General features: G+C 36.9%; 1 pseudogene; it reads left to right on the top strand.

Moving 5' to 3' along the window:
• The first annotated feature begins 156 nt into the window (after window positions 1–156).
• LOC119569200 lies at window positions 157–9,348 on the top strand (annotated as a pseudogene).
• The last annotated feature ends 297 nt before the right edge of the window (window positions 9,349–9,645 follow it).

The following is a 9,645-nucleotide window of genomic DNA, read 5'->3' on the forward strand; positions in this document are numbered from 1 at the left end:
ACCCTCAAAGCAGGCACTCAAAAGGGGGCACTCAAAAAAGACACTCAAGGACACTCAAAAAAACATTTAAGAAGACACTCAAGAAAAAACATTCAAGAAAAACTAAGCAGACACTCAAAAGACACTCAAGAAAGCGCCCCAAAAAGCATTCAACAGACACTCAAAAAGACATTTAAAAGACATCAAGCGACATCAAAAAGGCATCAAGGACATCAAGAGAACTCAAAAAAAGAACTTTAAAAAAGACCTAAAGAAGACACCAAACCCCTCCCAACTCAAAAAGACACTAAGAAGACACTCAAGCAGGCAAATCAAGAAACACTCAAGAAGAATCAGAAACACTCAAGGAAAACCCCTCAAAGAAGACACTCAACGGGGGCTTCAAGCAACACTCGAAGACACTCAAGCAGGGCAAATCAAAAAAGGCACTCAAAAAGACACTCAAAGACACTCAAAAAAGACATCGCAGACATCAAGAAGACACTCAGCGACACTCAAAAGACACTCAAGAAGACATTCAAGAACATCAAGAAGACACTTAAGAGACACTCAAAAGGGAAAACGACACTCGAAAACATCAAAAAGACCTCAAAGACACTCAAAAGACACTCAAGAGACCTCAAGAAGACACTCAAGAGACACTCAAGGGAGACCTCAAGAAGCCCCTCAAAAACAACACTCAAAACAAAACTTAAAAGACTTTAAAAACCCAAGAAACCCCTCAAAAACCTCAAAAAGGGCACTCCCCAGAAAAATCAAAAAGACACTTAAGCAGACACTCAGAAGGGGCCTCAAAAAGACACCAAGAAGACCTCAAGAAACACTCAAAAGGCACTCAAGAGACATCAGAAGACACTCAAAAGACCTAAGAAAACTTCAAAAAGACACCAAAAACACTCAAGAAGACATCAACAACTAAAGAAGCATCAAAAAAGGGAAAACCAAAAAACTCAAGAGACATTAAAAAAGACACTCAAAGACCTCAAAAAGGGAAGGGGAAAAACCAAGAAGACATCAGAACACTCAGAAAACTCAAGAGAGAAATCCCAAAAGACACTCAAGCAGACACTCAAGAAGACACTCAACAGAATGGGGCATTCAAAAAAGACACTCAAGAAACACTCAAGAAAGGGGATCAAAGCAGACACTCAAGAACATTCAAAAGAAAACTCAAAAAAACATCAAGAAAACATCAAGCAACACTCAAAAAGACATTCAGAAGAAACTCAAACGGGGCACCAACAACACTCAAAGAAAACATTCAAGAAGACACTCAAAAACCAGAATCACTCAAGAAAACATTCAAAGACACTCAAGCAGACCTCAAGGACACTCAAAGACACTCAAGAAGACTTCAAGAAGACACTCAAAAAGAACTTAAAAAAGACACTCAAGCGACACCAAAAAGACCTCAAGCATACAATTTAAGCAGACCCCTCAAAAGACATTTAAGAAGACATTTAAGAAGACATCAAGAGACACTCAAGGACATTTGAAAGCCCCCAGAAAAACATTTAAGAAGACCTCAAGAAACTTCAAGAAAACATTCAAGAGACCCTCAAGAAGACATCAAAAGCACGCAAGAAGACATTCAAAGAAACATAACCCGACACTCAAAAAACCAAAGGGGCTTTAAGAAACCCAAAGGGGGGGCATTCAAAAAAAGACACTCAAGCGGCATCAAGAAACATTCAAAGACACTCAAGAAACACTCAAGAGACCTCAGAGACATTCAGAAAAACCAACCCCAAAAAACTTAAAGACACTCAAGAAACATTAATCAAAAACCAAAGCAGACCTCAAGCAACAAATCAAGGGGAAGACACTCAACAGACCTCAAGCAGACCTTCCAGGGAAAACATCAAGAAAAACACTCAAAAGACATTCAAAAAAGAACTCAAGCAGACACCAAGCAACATCAAGAAACCTCAAGAGGGGGGCATTCAAAAAGCCCCCAGAAAACATCAAAAGCACCAAGGGACTCAAAAAGACCTCAAGCAACACCAAAAGAACTCAAGCAGAAACCCACTCAAAGAATGAACACTCAAGCAACCCAAGAGACACTCAAGAAAGACATTAAGGAATCGGAAAACTCAAAAGACACTCAAGAGACACTCAAGCAGACACTCAAAAAAAAACTCAAGAAGACACTCAAGCGACCTCAAAAGACACTCAAGCGACACTCAAGCAGACAAATTAAAAGAATTGAACACCAAAAACACTAAGAAAGACACTCAAAAGAACCAAGGCCCTCAAAAAGACCTTAAAACCCAAGAAGACACTCAAGCAACCTCAAAAGAAGACACTCAAAAAAACACCCACCTCAAAAGCCCCAAAAAGGGCCTCAAACAGACACTCAAAAAACATTCAAAAAAAGACATCAAGAAAAAAAGAAACCCAATCGCAAAGGACATCAAGAGAACTCAAGAAGACCCCTCAAGAACATTAAGAAACACTCAAAAGGGAAAAAAAGGGCCTCAGAAACACTCAGAAGACCCCTCAAAAGGGAACCCAAAATTCAAGAAGGGGAAATCAAAAAACACTCAAGCTACCTCAAAAAGACATCAAGGACCCCTCAAAAAGAATTCAAGAAGACATCAGAAAGACACTCAAAAAGACATAAGAGCCCCCTCAAGAAGACATTCAAGAGACCTCAAGAAGACCCAAAAAAATCAAGAGCCACTCAAGGCATTCAAAAAGACACTCAAACGAACCAAGCGAACTCAAAAAAGACATTTAAGAAGACACTCAAAAATACACCAAGAAACCTCAAAAAGAATTCAAAAGACCTCAAAAAGACACTCAAAGAACACTCAACAGACACTCAAAAAGCATTCAAGAAGACATCAAGAAAAGACTAAGAAGACATCAAGCAGACACTCAAAGACATTTAAGAACAATCAAGCAGACACTCAAGAAACATCAAGAAGACATTCAAGAAAGGGAAACCCCCCAAAAAAAACCCCAAAAGGGAAATAACAAAAAACAAACATAAAAACAAAAAAGCCCCCCCACTAAAAAAACTTAAAAAAAACCTCAAGGGAAAAGAAATTTAAGAAGGGGGGGGGGAAAAAAACCCAAAAAACAAAGAAAAATTTAAAAAACAAAAAACCTAAAGAAAAACACTCAAAAACCCGACCAATCAAGGGGAAAAAACCTCAAAACAAAAAAACCCCGGGCACTCAAAGAAAAGGACATTCAAGAAGACACTCAAGGACATTAAAACCAAAAAACTCAAAGGGAAAAACCCAAAAACCCCAAAAAAATCCGGGAAACCAAGAAAAAAAACCCCCAAAAAAAAAGGACATTTTAAGCAGGGACCCAAGAAGACACCAAGAAAAAAGAACATTCAAGGGGAAAACTCAAAAGCAAAGAAAACAAAAAAACCCCCCAAAAAATTTAAAAAAAAAAAAACACTCAAGGAAAAAACCCCCGGGGAAAAGAACACAAGAAGGGGAAAAAACCAAAAAAACCCCCCTAAGGTTAAAAACCCCCAGACCTAAAGAAAAGAACCAAAAACCCCCCCCTCCCAAAAAAAAAACCCCAAGAAAACATTTTAAGAAAACACTCAAAAAACCCCGGGGGCCCAGGGGGGAAAAACCCAAAAAGGGGGGATTGGGGGGGAAAAAAAAACAACAGCAAGCAGACCCCCAAAAAAAACCCCAAAAAACATTCACAAAAAACCCCCCAAAAAACTCAAAAAACCCGGGGGAACTCCAAAAAAAGAACACTCAAGGAAAAGGACAAAAGAACCTCAAGGAAAAGGGGAAAAAATTTTAAGAGACACTAAAACAAAAAAAAAAGGGCCAAGCAAAACCCCCAGGAAAAAAATCAAAACCCCAAAAAAAAAACCCCAAAAAAAGGCCAAAAAAAAAAAAAAAAAAAAGGGGGGGGGAAATCAAAACAGAAAATCAAAAGAAAAAGAAAAAATTTTAAAAAGACTTTAAGAAAAGGCCCCAAAAAAAAAGGAAAAAAAGGGAAAAAAAAAAATCAAAAGGAACCAAGAAAGGACATCAAACAAAAACCCCAAGAAAAAAGGGGGGCACTAACAAACCCAAAAGACATCAAAAGAAAAAAACCCAACAAAACTCAAAGGCAAGAACAACTAAAAAAAGGGGCCCCTCAAGGGAAAAAAACAAAAAAAAAGGGGGGGAAAAAAAAACCCAAGGGGCACTCAAAAAATTCAAAAAAAACTCAAAAAGACACTCAAGGAAAAAAAAAGGGAAAAATCAAAAAGACTCAAAAAAACTTTTTAAAAACCCAAAACCCAAAAAAAAAAGGGAAACCTCAACAAGGACATTCAAAAAAACCCAAAAAGCATTGGACACTCAAGAAAACACTCAAAAAGACACCAAAACCCCAAAAAGACATCAAGCAGTGGTGGACATTCAAGAAGTGGCCCCTGGAAACCAAAATGGACTTAAAAAAAGGGGGGCACTCAAGAGGGGGGGACACCAGAACCTCAAGAAAAACTGAAATTGGAAATTTTAAAAAAATAAAAAAAAAAGGGACTAAAAAAAAAAAGAAAACAAAAACTCAAAAACATAAAAGAAACATCAAGAAAAAAACAAAAAGACATTCAAAAAGACACCCAAAAACAACACACTCAAGAAGGGACATCAAAAAAATTCAAAAAGAAAAAACACCCGAACAAACCCGGACATCAAGAATTTAAAAACAAAGACAACAAAAAGAAAATAAAAAAAAACATTTAAGAAGCCAAAAAAAAAAACCCAAGAAAAAAAGGGGAATTTAAGGGGGCCCCCCCAAAAAAACATCAAGAACCCAAAAAAAAAAAAGGGGCACAAAAAAAGGGGGGGGGGAAAAAAAGAACACCAAAAAGAAAAAACACAAAACACTCAAGGGGGGAAAATAAAAACCCAAAAAAAAAAAAAGAAAGAAACCTAAAAAAATCAAAGGGAAAAAGGGCATAAAAAAAAAAGAAAGAAAAATCAAAAGCCGAAAACACTAAAAAACCAAAGGGGCACTAAAAAAGACCTCAAGAAGACACCAAAAGAAAATCAAAGTAAAAAAAAAAAAAAAGAAACACTCAAGCAAACCCAAAAATCAAAAGCCAAAGGTAAAAAACCCAAGAGACATCAAGAAGACATTAAAAGCAAAAACTTCAAGAAGGGCACCAAGGACATTTAAGAAAAAAAACTTCAAAGCCCAAAAACAAAGGAAAAATTAAAAAAAGAAAAAGGGGGGGGCACTCAAAGCATTGAAAACAGAAACATCAAGAAATGGGGGGGGGGACACTCAAGCAGAAAACTCAAAAAAAGGAACCCCAAAAGACCCTAAAAACCCAGGGAAACCCCAAAAAAAGACATCAAAGAATGGACATTTAAAGGCACCAAAATAAGGGAAAATCAAAAAAAAGGGGGCATTTAAGAAAACCCAAAAAAACCCAAAAGGGGGCCCCCAAAAGAAAGGGCCCCCAAAAGGAAACCCGGGAAAATGAAACAAAAAAGGGGCACTCAAGGACACTCCAAAATGCACATTTTAAAAGCAAACAAACAAAGGACACTCAAAGCCCCGCCACTCAAGAGACCCCAAAAAAAAAAGACACTCAAGAAGACATCAAAAAAACCCGGTTTTGGGGGTGGACCAAAAAGAAAAAAAAAAAGACCTTTAAGAAAATACAAAATCAAGCAGGGACATTCAAAACACGGGGAAAACCCCAGAACATCAAGAAGACCTCAAAAAGAAACCCAAAAAAAGGGGGAACCCCCAAAACAAAAAAAGGGGGGAAACCCCCCAAAAAAAAAGGACCTCAAGGAACCCCCAAAAAAAGGGGCCCCCGACTTAGAAACACTCAAAAAAAACAAGGCATTCAAAAGACACTCAAAGGGAAAAAAAAAAACCCCAAAAAGACTTCAAAAGGGCACTAAGAAGACCCAAAAGAAAAGGAAATCAAAAGCCCGGAAATTCAAGGGTTTAAAACACCAAAAAAAAAAAACCAAAACACCAAAAAGGGCCAAAAAAAGGGAACCCCAAAAAATAAAAAAAAAAAAGGGGGGGGGGGGGGCCCTTAAAAGGGGGAAAAAATTCAAAAAACCAAGAAACTTCAAAACACCAAGGGAATCAAGAAACATTCAAGAAGACATTCAAGAAGACACTCAAAAAAAGGGGCACTAAGAACACTCAAAAAGGGCAAGCCGAAACTTTAAGAGACACTCAAGCAGAAACCAACCAAGAAGACATTCAAAAGACATCAAGGGGCAAAATAAAAAACCCCCCAAAAAACCCCCCCAAAAGGGCAAAAAAAAACAAAGCGGGGTAAAAAAAACCCAAAAAAAAAAAAAAAAAACAAAGAAAAAAAAACTAAAGGGGGGACACTCAAAGAAATCAAAGCAAAAAAAACTCAAAAACATTCCCGAAAAGGACACTCAAGAAAACCAAAAAAAACATTCAAAGGAAAAATCAAGGAAAAAAACACTCAAAAGTTGGACCAACAAAAAGGGCAATCAAAAGGGGGGACACTAAGAAGGAAAAATTCAAGAAACATCAAGGACACCAAGAAAACTTTAAAAAAACCCAAAAAACAAAAAAAAAATTTAAAAAGCCCCAAAAACTCAAAAGAACCAAAAACTTCAAGAGACACTCAAGAGACATCAAGAAACAAAAAAGGACTTTAAAAAAAAAAACACCCCAGGCACCAAGAAGCACAAAACCCAAAAAAGGGCATTTAAAGGAAAAAAGGGCATCAAAAAAAAGACAAAAAGGGGCCTCAAAAGACCCCCCAAAGAAAAAAAAACCAAATTTAAGGAACTTCCCAAGGACACTCAAGAAGAAAAAAGAAAAGGAAAAATTCAAAAAGGGAAAAAAATTTAAGAAGACATTCAAAAAGACTTCAAGAACAAGGAAACCCCACCAAAAACCCAAAAAAAGGGGGGGAAATCAAGAAGCCCCCACTAAAAAATTAAAAACCGGAAACCCAAAAGGACATCAAGGGACCCAAAGGGGAAAAAAATCAGAGAACCCAAACAAACCCCGGAAAAAAGCAAAGGCACTCAAAAGAAAACCCCCCGGGGGAAACCCAACAAAAAAAACAAAGAAAGAACATCGAAGCAAAACACTAAAAGAAAAGGACCAAGAAACCCACAAACCAAGAAAAGGAAATCAAAAAAAATTTAAAAAACACTAAAAATGAACTCAGAAGACATTCAAGAGACACTCAAGAAACACCCAAAAACCCCCAACATCAAAAAAAAAGAAAAAAAACTCAAGAAAACCCCAAAAAAAACCCAAAAACAAAGGGCCTCCAGAAAAAACTTAAAAGGGGGGAAAAACTCCCAAGAGAACCCAAAAAAACATTTAAAAGACACCAAGGGAAAAAAAGGGTTTAAAAGAAGACACTCAAAAAAACTCAAGAAGTGGACACTAAGAGACATTAAAGAAAAGGAAAAACTCAAGAAAATGGAAAAAAGAAAAAACAAAAGAAAACTCAAAACCCAAAAAAAAAAGACCTAAAAAAAAGACCTCAAAAAGCCAAAAAACCAAAAAACCCAAAAAGACATTCAAAGCCCCAAAAACCCCTCAAGGGAAAATTCAAAAAAAAGGACATTTAAAAAGAACCCCAAAAACCCCAAGAAGACATTTAAGAAAACACTCAAGAAGACTTTAAGAAAACATTCAAAAAAAAAAGGCACCCAAAAAAAAACCCAAGGTTTGGGGGGGGGACACCAAAAAAAACCCCAAAAGAAAAAGACATCAAGAAGACACTCAAGAAAATTCAAGAAAACCCCACCTCAAAGCATTCCCCGAAACATTAAAAGACACTAAAAAACATTCCCCAAACCCCCCAAGAAAAAATTTAAAAAACAAAGGAAAAAAAAAGGACATTTAAAAGAATGGACCCAAAGAACCCACAGCCCCAAAAACCCCCCGGGAAACTTCAAGAAAAACCCCCAAAAAAAGACATCAAAGAAAACCCAAAAAAAAAAAAAGGGGGGGGCACTAAGAAAAAAAGCAAAGGGGGGGAAATCGAAGCCCAACACCCAAGGGAAAAAAATCAAAAAGAACTCAAAGGCACTCAAATACAAAAACATTTTTAAAAAGGGGGGAAAAATTCAAGGGGGGACATCAACAACCAAAAATCAAGGAAGACACTCAAGGGCCCCAAAAGACATTCAAAAGGACATTCAAAAAAAAAAAAGAAAAGGACCCCCCAAGAAAGGCATCAAAAGGCCAAAAAAGGGGGCACTCAAGCAGCCACTCAAAAGACCTTAAGAGACATTCAAGAAAAAAAGGCACAAGGGAAAACAAGGAAAAGGACACTCAAGAAAAAAACTCAAGAAGCATTCAAAGACCTCCAAAAGAAACCCCCAACCAAAAAAACAAAAAAGCCCAAAAAAAAAAAAGTTGGCCCAAGAAAACAAAAAAAAAAAGAAAAACCCCCAAAAAGAAACCCAAGGACTTCAAAGGCCCCAAGAACCCCCAAAAAACCCTTTACAGGGCACTCCCAAAGAAGAACACTCAAGCAAAACTCAAGAAAAGAAACACTCAAGAGCCTCAGAAAAAGGAAACCCCGAGGGGCCCAAAAATTTTAAAAAAAAGGAACAAAGAAACCTCAAGAAAAAAAAAAATTTTAAGAAGCCCTCAAGAAAACCCTCAAAAGGGAAAAAGGGGGACCCAAAAAAAAAACCAAGAAACATTCAAGAGAATTTGGACATCAAAAAAAAGGGGGGAAAAAATCAAGAGACACCCAAAAGGGGGGACATCAAGAAGAATCAAAAAAGGAAAACCCTCAAGAAACAAATAAGGCCCAAAAAAACCAAAAAAAAAAAATTTAAGAAGAAAAAACCCAAAAAGACCTCAAGAGACATTCAAGACCCCCAAAAAAATTTAAGAAGTTGAAAACATTTAAGAAAACCCTCAAGGAAAAAACTTCGGAACATTTTTTAAAAAAAAAGACCCAAAAAACACTCAAAGAAAAATTCAAAACCCAAGAAACCAAGAAAATTTTTAAAACAAAAAAAAAACAAGAAGAACTCAAAAAGCCCCCAAACCCAAAAAAAAAAATTTAAAGACATTAAAAACCGGAACCAAGAAAATGGGAAAAATTCAAGAAAAAAGGGACATTTTAAAAAACTTCCAAAAAGGAACCCCAAAACACCAGGACACTCAAGGAATCAAGCGTGAAACATTTAAAAGCAAAGGTTAAAAGGCAAAGCAACATAAGAAACTCAAGAAGGGACATCAAGAAGACATTTTAAGAAGGGACATCAAAGAACACTCAAAAAAGACACCAAGAACATCAAGAAAAAAGGGAAAAGAAACACTAAGAAAAAAACATTTAAAAAAACTCAAGAAACATCAAGAACATTCAAGAAGACACTCAAAAGGGCACTCAAGAAAACATTCAAGAAGGGGAAAAAAAAAAAAATTCAAAGGGGGGGAAAAAAAAAACTCAAGAGGGACACTCAAGAGTAACCCCAAAAGACATTCAGAAAAACATCAAGGGTTCAAAAAACCCGGGGGGCCCCAAAACTCAAAAAAGGGGCACTCCAAAAGAACCCCAAGAAGAAACCCAAGAACCCAAAGAAAGGGGGGAAAAAAAAAGAACCTTCAAAAAGACCCAAAGGGGCCAAACCCAAAAAGACACCAGGGGGCCCAAAAGAAACCCAAAAGAACCTCGCAAAC

The sequence above is a fragment of the Penaeus monodon genome, unplaced genomic scaffold (assembly GCF_015228065.2).
Source record: "Penaeus monodon isolate SGIC_2016 unplaced genomic scaffold, NSTDA_Pmon_1 PmonScaffold_13323, whole genome shotgun sequence".
NCBI classification, from domain to species: domain Eukaryota; kingdom Metazoa; phylum Arthropoda; class Malacostraca; order Decapoda; family Penaeidae; genus Penaeus; species Penaeus monodon.